The sequence below is a fragment of the Oncorhynchus keta genome, chromosome 7 (genome assembly GCF_023373465.1).
Source record: "Oncorhynchus keta strain PuntledgeMale-10-30-2019 chromosome 7, Oket_V2, whole genome shotgun sequence".
Taxonomy (NCBI): domain Eukaryota; kingdom Metazoa; phylum Chordata; class Actinopteri; order Salmoniformes; family Salmonidae; genus Oncorhynchus; species Oncorhynchus keta.
The window spans coordinates 2037773-2053669 of record NC_068427.1 but is presented as its reverse complement, the minus strand read 5'-3'; the positions used below and the strand labels follow the sequence as shown (position 1 = coordinate 2053669).

Genomic DNA, 15897 nt, shown 5'->3' with positions numbered 1-15897 from the left:
CATGGCATCTATTTTGTGAAGTGCACCAGTCCCTCCTACAGCAAAGCACCTCCACAACATGATTCTACCACCCCCGTGCTTCACGGTTGGGATGATGTTCTTTGGCTTGCGAGCCTCCCCCTTTTTCCTCCAAACATAACTGTGGTCATTATGGCCAAACAGTTCTGTTTTTGTTTCATCAGACCAGAGGATATTTCTCCAAAAAGTACAATCTTTGTCCACATGTGCAGTTGCAAACCATAGTTTGGCTTTTTAATGGCGGTTTTGAGCAGTGGCTTCTTCCTTGCTGAGCGGCCTTTCAGGTTATGTCAATATAGGACTAATTTTACTGTGGATATTGATACTTTTATACCTGTTTCCTCCAGCATCTTCACAAGGTCCTTTGCTGTTGTTCTGGAATTGATTTGCACTTTTTGCACCAAAGTACACTCATCTCTAGGAGACAGAATGTGTCTCCTTCCTGAGTGGTATGACGGCTGCGTGGTCCAATAGTGTTTATACTTGCGTACTATTGTTTGTACAGATGAATGAGGTACCTTCAGGCATTTGGAAATTGCTCCCAAGGATGAACCAGACTTGTGGAGGTCTACAATTTTTTTCTGAGGTTTTGACTGATTTCCCCTCAAAGTGGAGGGAATATCCCTCCCTTTCGGTCTCTATCTCTCTTTCACTCACTCACGCGCTTTCCCTTTCTAAATCGCTCATAATCACACATGCATACAGAAGCATAAACATTTCCATACTAATTAGGGTGTCAAGGTGGACCTGACAATATGACAGATATAAAATGGTGTAAATGATAAAACAAAAATTCAAACACAAATTAACAAGGCCTTTCTCTCACTGACCATTTTACATAATTTTGGAACATAACCATGAAAAAACTGTCGAAGTCTAACCATGATCGACTCAACAACAGAAGCAGTATTAGTCATTTGAATATGCAGGTAAAATATAATAAGATTGGTGGGGGAGAGGAAGGGTAATATTCTGAATCGTTTAGCAGCATTTGACATCCTCACACCTTCAAGAGGCAACGCAGATCCCCTCCTCATGAAGCAGTGACATTAAAGCACTTTGATGATTTGGAGACTTTAATGTCTTAATCCCACAGAAAAAATATATATTTCAGAAAATTCAAAGGCATTTCCCCAGACTTGAATATCACCCAAACCACCCCCTCTTCCTCCCCCACACACATTCTTGTCCCCCTCCAGAGAAGAATAGATAGTGCCTCTTTTCTGCTTTTACCTAGGCTGCTAAGCTTTTCAGGAAAAAAGGGGAGGGGGAGGGCATGATGATGTCACAGGCTGTGATACTCTCTGAGAGATTGTGAAAGCGAATTAGCCGATGGATCGTACCACGCTAAGTTATATGCTACTTAGATTTGCCTGCGGGAAACAGATTGCGGCTCAACTTGGTGATGAGCTCTTTAAAATGTCAAAATAGAGGAGCCGTTCTTAATTGCGCACCACTTGATGCCTCGAGGAGTTCTGCCGTTGTAAGGAGGCCAATGTGTCATTCTCGAAAAGCCCACAAAAACATCCTGGTATCTGTCAACCAATAATCTTTGACCTTTCATATCACAATTGACAGAAGCAGGATTTTGGTCCAGGCCTATACTTCATCTCAATGGTCCAAGGTGACTTCCTTTTCTTGTTTCCTTTCCTTCTTCCTCTCATTAAACAACTGGTGAGGTGACAGCAGACACCCCAGTTGGTTCTCAGCATATTACCCTATTTTACCCTCACCGGTCCATGTGCCTGATCAGTTCAGATGAAGGAAAGGAGACGAGGACAGGAGGCAGAATTAGTGGAGATTCCCACATGATCTGCTAAGTATTAGCACAGACACAGTTTCAGCATTGCATTATATGAATAATAGATAGTAAGAAGAGGGTAATAGCATTTCATTCATAATGTGAAGGGGATGGGGCGTGGGTGGGGGGGGTAGAGAAAGAGAAAGGGATGAAACGAAGTGCTAGGTTTAAGGTGGAGAATGTTTTCCTAGTGTTGCAAAGTAGCGTGTTATACCTAGAAAGTTGTTTTTGTTTACATTGAAATAATGTTGTTATTGTTATTATAAATTATTGCAGAGCTTAGAGGGTATTCTATTTTGTTCTTACCTAAAAACCTGGTTACCAGTTTTGATTCAATCGGGCCAAGGGGTCTTCAACTTTTAGTGACTAATGAATTAGCGCAGAGACTAGGGAAGGTGGGATAATGTGAATAATGGGATTTGAAGCTCATTTAGGTTTCTGCGGGCGACACAATAGACACAGAGGCCCTGTACACTGCAAAGAGCGGAGAGGGAAGTGTTTCTCAGTCTTTCTAGAGCCGTCCGCTCTTTTCTACATCTGCTTATGCACACTCGGCAGCGTTCTTGCTGACTTAGCGGGCTCTGCGGATGCCTTGGGATCCGAAAAACCAACAGCTCAGGGAAAGTATGTCAGGCAAGCCGAAGGGGCGCATCCTCCATCCTCTCTCAAAAAGGGGTGAGAAGGAACCAAACCCAGCTCTAAGAGTACTACACCTGGTATTTCAAGTTCAAACTTGGTTAGGCAGTGGGTACCCTAAGGCTTTAGCCCAAAAAATGTAATAATGATGCCTCAGTGGCAGCCTTCACCTTTTTCCTTCCCACCCTACGTCCCCCCCCAACTGTGGCCAATCTGTCCGGCAGGCATGTCACTGTGCTGTCGTCTGTGGCTGTGCCAAAAAGTCGAAGGGGTAACAAAACACAGCCCAACTACCAAGAAGAAGAGCTTTCGTTATGATTCGATATCTCTTACGCAAGCTGAAGATCATCCCCAGTCAAAACAGTATCAAACAAGTGATGAACCATGTATGTCGAACGTGTGGCAATGTTCTCATGATGTTATGATTTAATGCTAGAGTGTGCAGGCTTTCTAGAGATGCTTTGAAGGGAATTCAACACAGACCAAACAGCAGACCAAAACTGTGATTACATTGTTTTTGCCACACACTTCTTACAGTCATATCATGGCAGGCATATCATGGGGAATGCTCTTTAAAGTAGTTCAAGAAAACTGGACAAAGTAAGATTCAGAGAATACTCCCTAGCCTTCCCCATTTTGGGAACATTATTTAACCCTAGAAATATCTGTTGTGTTGATGAGCCACAGGCACCCTGCAGAAGTGGAGATGGCATGACCCCACAGGGAGAGGCGTGATTTGTGTGTCAGGAGATGCTGCTTCACACACACTGTCAGGGGGGGCTAATGACCTATATCACTGGGTCATAACCACGTGACCTGGTGACACACTCTCACACCCCTGTGGCAGGAGGAGGAGGCACAATAGGAGTGTCCGACCGGTGTGCTCGCCTCACACAGTCAACCATCACTGCTACGCTACTGGGGTGGATTATGTCTATATAAAGCCTCTGCACCACATGAATCACTGTGCTATGCACTGATCCCCACAAGCTATGAGACAACAGGTCTGCCTTCTGCGGGCTGTCTCCATCTTTTCCCATTTCCTAAACTCCGCTCCCTCAATGAAGACAGAATGAAAGAGAGAGATTGAGACGGAGAGAGAGGGGGAAAAGAGTCGATGTTAATCATTCGAGTGCCGTGGCTTAGGCTAAGAGGCTTGAATAATCAGCGGTTAAGCTGTCAGCCCTTGCACTCGCACCTATCGTGCTCTACAAACTCCTGGGTTGCTTTTAATCAAGCAAAAACGCTGAGAGCGTGTGGGCTAAGTGCAGGCTAAGAGACAGGGCTCAAGCATATCCCTTACATTTCTCTTGACATTACCAGATAGCATTTCTGTATAAGCTGCAGACATGTCTCTTTGCAAGAGCACACAGAAAACAGTACAGTAGGTCTTTGGCTTTTGAGGGCACTATAGAAAGCAGAACCACAAAGTGTGTGACCAGCTTAGGTCATTGACCACTTTAAACTCCGCTTTGCTCTGGATTTTGGGACCTAGTAGGGTCCTACTGAATTAAAACCAGCATCCATGGGTGTCAGGGATATGGTGAAACAATATTGTTCTCACCGTGCAAGGAAACATGTTCTCCTTTTATTCTGAACATTAATCTGTGGGATCATTGGGTTAAAAAATCACAAGCAGGGTGTTGAACTCCTGCATACCAGTTTTGGTTGAACAGCGCTCCTGGTTGTAATGGAATCACAGCATCACTCCCATGCCACCAACCATACTTTGATCAACAAAGCCAGGCCTGTTCCTAGCTAACAATAATATTTCCACATTACATCCCACTAGAGCATTGCTCTGAACCCCCTGTGTATTAACGGGTATAAAAATAGATTTTTGACATTGTGGCAGCTTGCCTATACATGGCCTAACTGCACCACCCAGAGCGACGTTAACACGGGCAGCGGGAGGCAAAGCGCCAAGCTCCACCCCTATCTCGCTCTCTCTCCGGGCTCTTCAGCCCCTCATTGATCTCACGGCCCATTGCCGGCTTAAATGACATTGCCGAGACAAAAGGCCTCTGATTTCACAGGTCATAATTCTCTCCTATAGCCTCAACTTTGAAAAGGTACAGTGTTCCGTTTCAGCCCCCTCCAGCATTGCATTTGCTTATGAGTTATGACCCAGCGCAGTGGGGGAGGCCTGTTTACCAATCAGGGCTGAGATGAAGGAGAGAGGGAGAGAAACAAGGGACGCAAAAGCAGTGTCCCGCCATTGCTGTGGCGTAGTGCATCTATGTCCATAGGACATCAAAAGGGCTTTAAGGCGTTAGAATGATAGGATTCTAATCTACAATATGTTGTTCGGGAATAATGTATCGACCACGGACATGCTCTGAACAATGCACCTATACCACAGCAATATCATAGCCTACAGCTCATAGGCATATAAAGGTTCAAACGAGGTGTGATTGTTGCAGAAAATAGCTGTATGCGAAATACTGAAATTATGTTTAAGAGAAAGATAAAAACAGAAAATGTCAACATAGCTCAAATCATTCAGAACATGGAACCGATGAATGCCTAAAACTATCCTTTTTGGCCGACGGCACTGTTTTAAAGACAAAAACAATGTCAAACTAAAGAGTGTTCATGACAACAGAAGCCAGATCTGACCAGAGTAGATGCTACCGGTACCGTATGTGTCTGCTTTGTGCTCTCCCCATCCCTTCTGGCATACATGGGGACATTGGCCAGTGAATGTCAGTGCCCTTTTCACGCTGTGCCACTGCTGCCGAGGCAACTCCCAAGCCAGGACAGCATGAGATCCGGAACAGGCAGAAGCAGCCAAAGCACAAAGGGACCAGCTGCTTTGAGAGCATGGCTCAAGACAAGAAGAGGGCTCTTCAAAGAGAATAGACTCAATGTTATTATTGTACTGTATTATTATTGTTTCATTTCTGACAATGCAACTGTTTGGTAGTGGTGGAACTACTTAGAGATACTACGGTATATGTAACAAATTATTTTCAAGTGGTGTTATATATTTGAGTCCCCAATATTTTGATAACACTACTTAAACTATCATGTATTATGGTGTGGCATAACAAGAAGGGAGGAATCATACCCGCTTATAAAGAATACTAGTGCATTACTATGGGTTTAAGTAAAGTGTTAGCAACATTTCCACTTCAATTTTGATACCATGCAATAGTACTTATGATTTATATACTGTAAACCCTGGATTGCTGATGCTATGTAATGGCCATTGAGTCTTTGAAGGCACCGGTCAGCCATATTGGCACTCCCCGGTAAGGAGTGGTCCTGCCTAGGAATGCATTGAATTATACAGTGTTTCAATTCAATGTTTCATGGACAAAATGACATGCATCTCTAAAAATGATACTTCAAAGAACATTTTTAAATATTTTTTTTAATTTAAAATGTTTATGTTCATCTCATATAATATAATTTAAAGTTTGCATTAAAGTGTCTGAAAGAGTAAATATGGCAAAAACGAATGTATATATTAATAAATGCATATATATGCATAAAACATATATATATGATGGTGGGGGACTGCAAGATTGAGGCACAGTGTGTGCATGGCTTCAACACAGCACCCCAATTAGTCATCTAGTGTATATATAAATTATTGAATAGTACACACTAGCATGTTGATGAAAGAACATAAAACTAATGTGGAACACCAGTCACTTTAATAACGTTTACATACTGCTTTACCCATCTCATATGCACAGTTGAAGTTGCAAGTTTACAGACGCTTAGAGTCATTAAAACTCGTTTTTCAACCACTCCACAAGTTTCTTGTTAACAAACTATAATTTCAGCAAGTCGGTTAGGTCATCTACTTTCTGCCTGACACAAGTCATTTTTCCAACAATTGTTTACAGAAACATTATTTAACTTATAATTCACTGCATCACTATTCCAGTGGGTCAGAAGATTACATACACTAAGCTGACTGTGCCTTTAAACAGCCTGGAAAATTCCAGAAAGTGATGTCATGGCTTTAGAAGCTTCTGATAGGCTAATTGACATCATTTGAGTCAATTGGAGGTGTACATGTGGATGTATTTCAAGGCCTACTCAGTGACTCTTCGCTTGACATCATGGGAAAATCAAAAGAAATCAGCCAAGACCTCATAAAAACAATTGTATACCTCCACAAGTCTGGTTCATCCTTGGGAGCAATTTCCAAACGCCTGAAGATACAACATTCATCTGTACAAACAATAGTACGCAAGTATAAACACCATGGGACCACGCAGCCACCATACCGCTCAGGAAGGAGACGTGTTCTGTAGCCTAGAGAGGAACGTACGTTGGTGCAAAAAGTGCAAATAAATCCCAGAACAACAGCAAAGGACCTTGTGAAGATGCTGGAGGAAACAGGTATAAACGTATCTCTATCTACTGTAAAAGGAGTCCTATTTCGACATAACCTGAAAGGCCGTTCATCAAGGAAGGAGCCACTGCTTCAAAACCGGCATAAAAAAGCCAGACTACAGTTTGCAGCTGCAAATGGGGACAAAGATTGTACTTTTTGAAGAAACATCCTCTGGTCTGATGAAACAAAAATATAACTGTTTGGCCATAATGACCATCGTATTGTTTGGAGGAAAAAGGGGAGGCTTGCAAGCCGAAGAACACCATCCCAAACGTGAAGCACGGGGGTGGCAGCATCATGTTGTGGGGGTGCTTTGCTGCAGGAGGGACTGGTGCACTTCACAAAATAGATGCCATCATGAGCAGGAAAATGTGTATTATGTGGATATGTTGAAGCAACATCTCAAGACATCAATCAGGAAGGTAAAGCTTGGATGCAAATGGGTCTTCTAAATGTATAATGACCCCAAGCATACTTCCAAAGTTGTGGCAAAATGGCTTAAGGACAACAAAGTCAAGGTATTGGAGTGGCCATCACAAAGCCCCAACCTCAATCCTATAGAAAATTTGTGGGCAGAACTGAAAAAGCTTGTGCGAACAAGGAGGCCTACAAACCTGACTCAGTTACAGCAGCTCTGTCAGGAGGAATGGGCCAAAATTCACCCAACTTATTGTGGGAAGCTTGTGGAAGGCTACCCAAAACATTTTACCTGAGTTAAACAATTTAAAGGCAATGCTACCAGATACTAATTGAGTGTATGTAAACTTCTGACCCACTGGGAATGTGATGAAAGAAATAAAAGCTGAAATAAATAATTCTCTCTACTATTATTCTGACATTTCACATACTTAAAATAAAGTGGTGATCGTAACTTACCTAAGACAGGGTATTTTTACTAGGATAAATGTCTAAGGTGAATGGCTAAGGTGTATGTAAACATCCGACTTCAACTCTATATACTGTATTCTATTCTGCTGTATTTTATTCAATGCCACTCCAACATTGCTCAATCTAATAATTATATATTTCTTAATTACAGTCTTTAACTTTTAGATTTGCTTATATTGTTGTGAATTATTAGATACTACTGCACTGTTGGAGCTAAGAACAAAAGCATTTCACTACACCTGCAATAACATCTGCTAAATATGTGTATGTGACCAATAAAATGTGATCTTTATTTAACTAGGCAAGTCATTTAAGAACAAATTCTTATTTGCAAAGATGGCCTGCACGGCCAAACCTAGACGACGCTGGCCAATTGTGTGCCGCCCAATGGGACTCCCAATCACGACCGGTTGTGATACAGCCTGGATTTTAACCAGGGTGGCTGTCGTGACGCCTGTAGCACTGAGATGCAGTTGCCTTAGATCGCTGCGCCACACGGGAGCCCCAAAGCCTCTTTTAAGTTTCAAATTTTGAATATTGTTCCCTTTCAATTAATGATAGATGCCCATTAGTTCTTGAATAATATAACGTAGAAGTGCCTTATAAACTGATCTTGGGTGTTTCTGATTGGATAAGACAATTGTACTAAGATTATGGAGGCTAGGATTGCAATTGGCATGATAGTTTTAAGCATTTTGAATAGAGTTTGCTTACAATACTAACAGCCTTTGATCTTGGGTGTTTCTGATTGGATTAGACAATTGTACTAAAAGGGTGTTAGTATTGTAAACAAACTCTATTCAAAATGCTTAAAAATATCATGCCAATTGCAATCCTAGCCTCCATAACTCTGTCAAGGAATATGACACTAGTTACAATTACCCAGCCCCATTCTTTGGATTACCAAAAATATGTTCTTATTTGAACTTTAACCTCTGACACACCACAACTCCTTATAAAGAGAAGAAAAGAGAAGAGAGAGAGAGACAGATAAAGAAAGAGGAGAAGCCAGGTCACCCATGATACAAGTCAGTATTCAACGTCCATCCATGTCTGAGGACATCGGGAGATGATGACATGGAAACCGGCACTTATTCCTAACCTTAAACATTTGACATTTCTGCCATATTGCAGACACCTATTTAAGTGGGGGGAAAAACATTTCAAAAGCTTAGCAGAAATGTCGAGAGCCACTTTCACTTGATCCTGCCTTCGGCACAGAGCCAGCTCGGCTTCATAGGAATATCGGTGTAAATGAAGACACCTGTTCTTCTCTCTGAAAAATCCACACAACGAATCTACGCCTCATCACTTCTCACTGACACTCAACTTCAATAACAGCTATATGCAACTGCAGTCATTGACACAGAGGTACTGTATGTTTCTCTCAGACTAAATTAACCAATGTTGTTTAAAGTAGAAAGGACAAAAGTCATTGTTGTCTCAAGGGGCCCTCACAGTACTTTCATAGTCCATTGTAATTGTACAGAACACACCAGAACAATCTCAGCAAGGGCTGTTACCTCCCAAGAGGTTTGATCTCTCTTGAAGGCCCCATACTCCCAGCAGGCTTTAGCAGAGATGCATTTTTCAGAGCAAATTAAAAAATCATTATCACAACTATAAAGGTCACCCTTCACACAGGGGAAGCCCCTTTGAAATAGCCAAGCATCAGAGGCTGAGTTAAATTTGTTGAAACCTCCGGGGGCCCAGTTGTATTGACATCTAAAAATCACTTTAGTATCGCACAACATCCCCTTCCTGGCAAAACACAGGATGTGTGGAGTCTGTGTGGAGGACAAACAAGCTTTTTTCTTTCTTCTTCTGCTGTTGCCAGAAATGCTTTATAGAGCATGCTAATGTTGGAACTGCTTGCTGGAGAAAGATAGATTGCTCGATTCAATCAAGGGAGTAGCGAACGTTGTAAAGTCATTACCGTTTGTGCAATGTCATGCGTTCTGGTTTCTGGTGGACCTGCGTATTCTCCATTTGGGGAAGTAGCTAGCGCATGCTGACACTGACATCTATAAATAATTATTGCAAACAACAGTAAATAGTGTAAATCAATTAAGGATGCAACCAAAATATGGTGCGCTGTCACAGACCGGAACAGCTTGAGTTATACCCAGAACAGTTTGAGTAGGAGAGCTAATTTCCTTCTCTCTGTGTTAGTTTCCGCTCGAACCCTGAGGGCCCGAGATTGTAAAGGCAGATGGGAAAGATGAAGATATATGACTGTGGAGAAAAGGTAAGATCTCTGTGTGATATCAGTTGGAGGGAGAAAAGACTGTGACCTCCCAGGTTTAATCTCCCTTTACCTTCCACTTTCAAAACATGCCTAATTCTGACTGGAACTGCTGGAGGGAGAACTTGAAACCTAGAAAGACAGTGAAAGAGAGAGAGAGAGAGAGCTAGCGAGAGAGAGGGAAAGAGATAGGGAGTAAGGAAGAGAGAGAGATCCAAAGGAGGAAGGAAAAAGGGGGAGATAAGGAGAGTCGCAGCAGTATGAGCATCTTACCTGCTCAGTTGACAAAGCGGGTCGGAGAAGTGAGGAGAGTCAAAGGGGTGATGGGAGGGGGGTCCTGGGGAGGTCCAGGGTCTATCCGACTGGAGGCAGGGTGGTCCGGGAGGGAGGAAGAACGGAATGACAGGGAGCAGGGAGACGGGGAGGCTAGAGGGGGAAAAGAAACACTGCTCGCCTCACTCTCTCTTTTTATCTCTTTCCCTCTCCAACACACACACTCCCAGACACACGCGCGCGCGCGTTCAGAGGCAGACACCAATACCTGCAGTCACTCAAACAATGAGAGAAAGGAGTACTTGCATTCACACGCTTTACCAAAGAAGAAGGAAAGGGAGAGCTACCCTCCCACTCTCTCCTAGGAGCCAATAGCGAGCAGCCAATAGACACCCCTGGCAGCAAATCAGAATCCCGGCAGCCAGTGCCGTGCACCAGCCAATAAGTGCAATTGCTCATATCCAATTGGAATTATTACTCAGGGAGCAGTGTGAAGGAAGCTTCCCTCCGAAGGACAGACAAACCAGTGCACTTAGCCATTAAGTGTGATTTAAGATGGCAACAGACATTAGAGTAATTAGATTTTGAGGCACTTAACCCAGCACAATAACACTGCATGCTCCACTGCAGACCTGGCAAAGGCTGCCTCCAGAAGAAAGAGCAGGTTTGTCGAAGTGGAGTGGAGTTAGGGAATGGATATCTCTGCACACTGACACACATGCATGGAAGCGCATGCATGCAGATATGTGCAGATGTGCAGGGCTTATTTTATTTCTCCAGATCGATACCCCTACCGAGTTCTCAGCTTTATAAATGAGCAATGGCTTTGTCAAGCTTAATTTTCCATTAAACGCATGCAAAGTGAACTTTGATAGCGTTTTTGTATGTGAGCACCGATGTGTTGAAAGGTAGATTTTCTCTCTGTGGGAGAGAATTCTCGTGAGACTTCCCAGCTAGCCCCAGCTGTGAATGTCTGTGTCCAAAATGGTACCCTATTCCCTACAGTGCACTATTTGTGACTAAAGCCATATGGACAGCCCATGCACTTATTAGGGAATAGGTGTCATTTGGAACATTACCTATGTCTTAGGAACGTTTCAGTGCATGGACTACCTCTGGACTCCCCTGTGTTGTCTGAGAGCTTCTCTAAAGATAATTATCTTCTAAATACTACACAGGGGCCCAGAATCGATGCCTGTGCCAATAGGGAGTGCACTATAACATGGTCTGATATGCATAGCCAAAGTACCATGTCCAGTGGTCAGTGCCAGACTTAAGTCCCCAGAGTTAGTCTTCCTCTGGAAACGATATCCACAGATATATCGGAAAATAACACCTTGTCTTAATGAAATTAGTTCTACCGTGTCTTGTTGAATTGCCACTGACTCAAAAGATTAAGATTACAGCACTATCAGGGGCAGTTTCCCGGACACAGATGAAGCCTAGTCCTAAAAAGCAAACTCAATGGAGAATCAAAATTATTTTTAGTCTGGGATTGGCTTAAATCGAACATAAAATGTTTAAAACATTGTTCAGACATTTCTCTTTTCTACCTGGTATACTCAATCTGCACAAGTATTTGAATTGCATTCCATCGCAGATAACAAAATGTATATGGGCCGGACCTGGCACAGATCAGCCAATTTCTTCTGGCCCACATTTGGTTTGGAATTACGCTCCTGAAGTGGCCCAGAGTCAGCTGCCGCAAATCAGACAGAAATGACCCACTGTGTAACTGCATGTCAGCCAACAATTCAGGAAAGGTTCCCTAAATCTAGCCAGAACTAGATTAAATTAGTTTAATAGTCACATGTACAGGGTTACAGATATAATTATAGGGTACAGTGAGCTCAATTCTTGAGTTCCAAGCTTCCACGTTGTAGGATAAAGTGAAAGATAACAATACAAATAAAATACAAATAATGATGTATATATATTAACAACTGTGGCAATGATAAATATCCATTGAGGTGGGGGCAGAGTAAGCAGAGGGGGGTAGGAAGCCCAGGGGTCAGGAGGGGGACAAGGGGAGCATATCCCCCTCATTCAGCAGCCTGATGGTCTGGGGGTAAAGCTATTGGCCAGTCTTACAGTTTTTGCTTTGATGCTCCTATACTGCATGTGTCTGAGTGTTGGAAAAGGAGAGAACAGGCCATGGCTTGGGTGTGTTGTTTTCCTGGAAGACATTTAGCTTGTTTGGGAGTTATTTGTCACTGGGCATCTCACAGCTGGGTTTCCCTTTATAATCAGTTATCATCTGCAAGCCCTGCCACATCCCGACGAGCATCGGTGACGGTGTAACAGGACTCCACCTTCCTCCAATATTGTCCTTTTGCATGTCTGATTTCTCGTCAGAGGTAGTAGAAGGCTTTCTTATATGCGTCCATGTCCGTGTCCCATTCTTTGTTAGCAGTAGCTTTAGCCTTTAGCCCAGCACGGATATAGCCTGTAATCCATGTGTTTTGGTTTGGATAAGTATAGTCACTGTGGGGACAACATCATCTATGGACATATTGATGAAGCCTCTGACTGATGTGGTAAATTGCTCAATGCTATCGGATGAATCCTGTAACATATCCCAGTTTGTACTAGCAAAACAGTCTTGTAGCCTCGCGTCAATTTCATCGGACCACATCTGTATTGAGCGCGTCACTGGTACTTCCTGGTACTTGAGCGCGTCACTGGTACCTAAGAGCATCACTGGTACTTGAGCACATCACTGGTACTGAGCTTTTGGTTGTAAACAGGAAGCAGGAAGATTCATGGTCTGATTTGCCAAAAGGAGGGTGAGGGAGGGCCTTGTATGAGTTTTATGCATCTGTGGGTAGAATAAATGTGGTTGAGTTTTAGCATCCCTAGTGACGCAGAATAATTGTCGGTAGAAGTGAGGTAGAACACTTTCAAGTCTCCCTGCACCAGAAACGATGCATTTGGTTGTGCAGTTTCTTGTTTGTTTATGGCTCCATACAGTTTGTTGAGTTCCAAAGTGGTGCTGGCTTGTGGAGGGATGTAGACAGCCATGATCATTACAAATGAGAACTCTACTGGTAGATAAAAGGGTCTGCAGCTTACCATGAGGTATTATATATCAGGTGAGCAAATGGTCGAGATTTCCTTCACACTGGAAGCAGTGCACCACTTGTTGCTTGTGAAAAGGCACACACCTCCCCCTTTGGATTTGCCCAAGGCTGCCGTCATCTGATCATACCGCTGCAAGGCTTATAATATTGCCGTTTTTCAAGTCTATCTGAAAGGAGACTCTCGAACGAAGCTCATCCATCTTATTCTCGAGTAACTGGACATTTGCCAATAAAATAGAGGGAGTACCAGTCGATTTTCTCTACGTCTCAGTCTCACAAGGATGCCAGTACTACCAAGTCTATGCCTGCGGCGTTTTGGTAGCCCACGAAACAAAGGAATTGTTTAGGAATAGTAATCAGGAGAACAGCTGAGTCAGTGGTTGAAGTCGGATTTGATGTTGAAATCAATGTTAGTAATTGGCAATCTTATGTCCAAAAGTGCTTGGCGGTCATATGTGATAATAGTATGTGCTAACTTTTTTGTTTGTTACAGTCTTGTCCCATCGCTGCAAGTCCCCTACAGACTCGGGAGAGGTGAAGGTCGAGAGCCACGCGTCCTCCAAAACACAACCCTGCCAAGTCGCACTGCTTCTTGACACACTGTTCACTTAATCCAGAAGGCAGGCACACCAATGTGTCGGAGGAAATACCGTCTAGCTGGAGACCGGAGTCAGCTTGCAGGCACCAGGGCCCGCCACAAAGAGTCGCTAGAGCACGATGAGACAAGGAAATCCCTGCCGGTCAAACCCTTCCCTAACCCGGATGACGCTGGGCCAATTGTGCTCCTACTCATGGATCTCCCGGTCACAGTCGGATGTGACAGAGCCTGGGATCGAACCTGGTTCTGTAGTGACACCTCAATCACTGTGATGCAGTGCCTTAGACCGCTGTGTCACTCGGGAGGCCATGTGATAACTTTCTGTACAAAAAAGTAAAGATAAACACTATTTTTTAAATTAAATGGCAAAGTCGGGTTTGAATTTGTCAGATGTTGGCCTTGTCCATCGGCATCATCTTTATTAAAGTTAGGTAGCTACTTAGCTTGACTACACACATGAATAGGAAAAAACTCAGTTGTTTTTCACTCAGTCAAAACACTTAAATTGCGCTGTTGCGCCTTCTTCACCACACTGTCTGTATGCATCGACCATATCAGTTTGTCTGTGATATGTACACCGAGGAACTTTCCACCTTCTACACTGCTGTCGAGTCGATGTGGATACGGGGTGCTCCCTTTGCTATTTCCTGAGTCCACAATCATCTCTTTTGTTTAGCTGACATTGAGTGAGAGGTTATTTTCCTGACACCACACTCCAAGGGCCCTCACCTCCTCCCTGTAGGCTGTCTCAGTGCACCAGTGTTGAGGAACAGCAGAGTGAAGATGTTGTTTCCTACCTTCACCACCTGGGGGCGGCCCAGGGCCTCGAGCTTAATGATGAGTTTGGAGGGTACTATGGTGTTGAATGCTGAGCTGTAGTCAATGAACAGCATTCTTACATAGGTATTCCTCTTGTCCAGATGGGATAGGGTATGCAGTGTGATGCCGATTGCATCATCTGTGGACCTATTGGGGCGGTAAGCAAATTGAAGTGGGTCTAGTGTGACAGGTAGGGTGGAGGTGACATGATCCTTGACTAGTCTCACAAAGCACTTCATGATGACAGGAGTGCTACGGGGCGATAGTCATTTATTTTAGTTACCTTGGCTTTCTTGAGAACAGGGAAAATGGTAGCCATCTTGAAGCATGTGGGGACAGCAGACTGGAATAGGGATTGATTGAATATGTCTGCAAACACACCAGCCAGCTGGTCTCTGCATGCTCTGAGGATGCGGCTAGGGATGTCGTCTGGCAGCCTTGCGAGGGTTAACGCGTTTAAATGTTTTACTCATGTCGGCCACGGAGAAGGAGAGCCCACAGTCTTTGGTAGCTGTTCGCGTCGGTGGCACTGTATTGTCCTCAAAGCACGCAAAGAAGTTGTTTAATTTGTCTGGAAGCAAGACAATGATGTCCACAACAGGGCTGGTTTTCTTTACGTAATCAGTGATTGTCTGTAAACCCTGCCATATATGTCTCGTGTTTCAGCCGTTAAATTGCGACTCCACTTTGTCTCTATACTGACACTTTGCTTGTTTAATTGCCTTACGAAGGGAATAAATACACTGTTTGTATTTGTCCATATTCCCAGTTGCCTTGCAAAGATTAAATGCGGTGGTACGTGCTTTCAGTTTTGCGCAAATGCTGCCATCAATCCATGGTTTCTGATTAGGGAAGGTTTTAATAGTCACAGTGGGTACAACATCTCTTATACACTTCCTGATAAACTCGCTCACTGAGTCAGCGTATACGTCAATGTTGTTATCAGAATCTACGCGGAACATATCCCAGTCCACGTGATCAACGCAATCTTGAAGCGCGGAATCCGATTGGTCGGACCAGCCTTAGACAGACCTAAGCACGAGAGCTTCCTGTTTTAGTTTCTGCCTATAGGAGAGGGGCAACAAGGTGGAGTCATGGTCAGATTTGCCAAAAGGATGGTGGGGGAGGGCCTTGTATGCATCGCGGAAGTTTGAGTAGCAATGGTCGAGCGTGTTACTTGCTTGT

General features: G+C 43.6%; 1 protein-coding gene across 5 annotated transcripts in view; it reads right to left on the bottom strand.

Moving 5' to 3' along the window:
• pcbp3 (poly(rC) binding protein 3) overlaps positions 1-10521 on the bottom strand; it is a 125365-nt gene extending 114844 nt beyond the window's left edge. For all 5 annotated transcript variants that reach the window (XM_035773032.2, XM_035773036.2, XM_035773035.2 and 2 more), the window contains exon 1: positions 10216-10521. The gene's annotated coding sequence lies outside the window, so the exon portion shown is untranslated. The remainder of the gene's footprint in view (positions 1-10215) is intronic.
• Positions 10522-15897: the final 5376 nt, after the last annotated feature.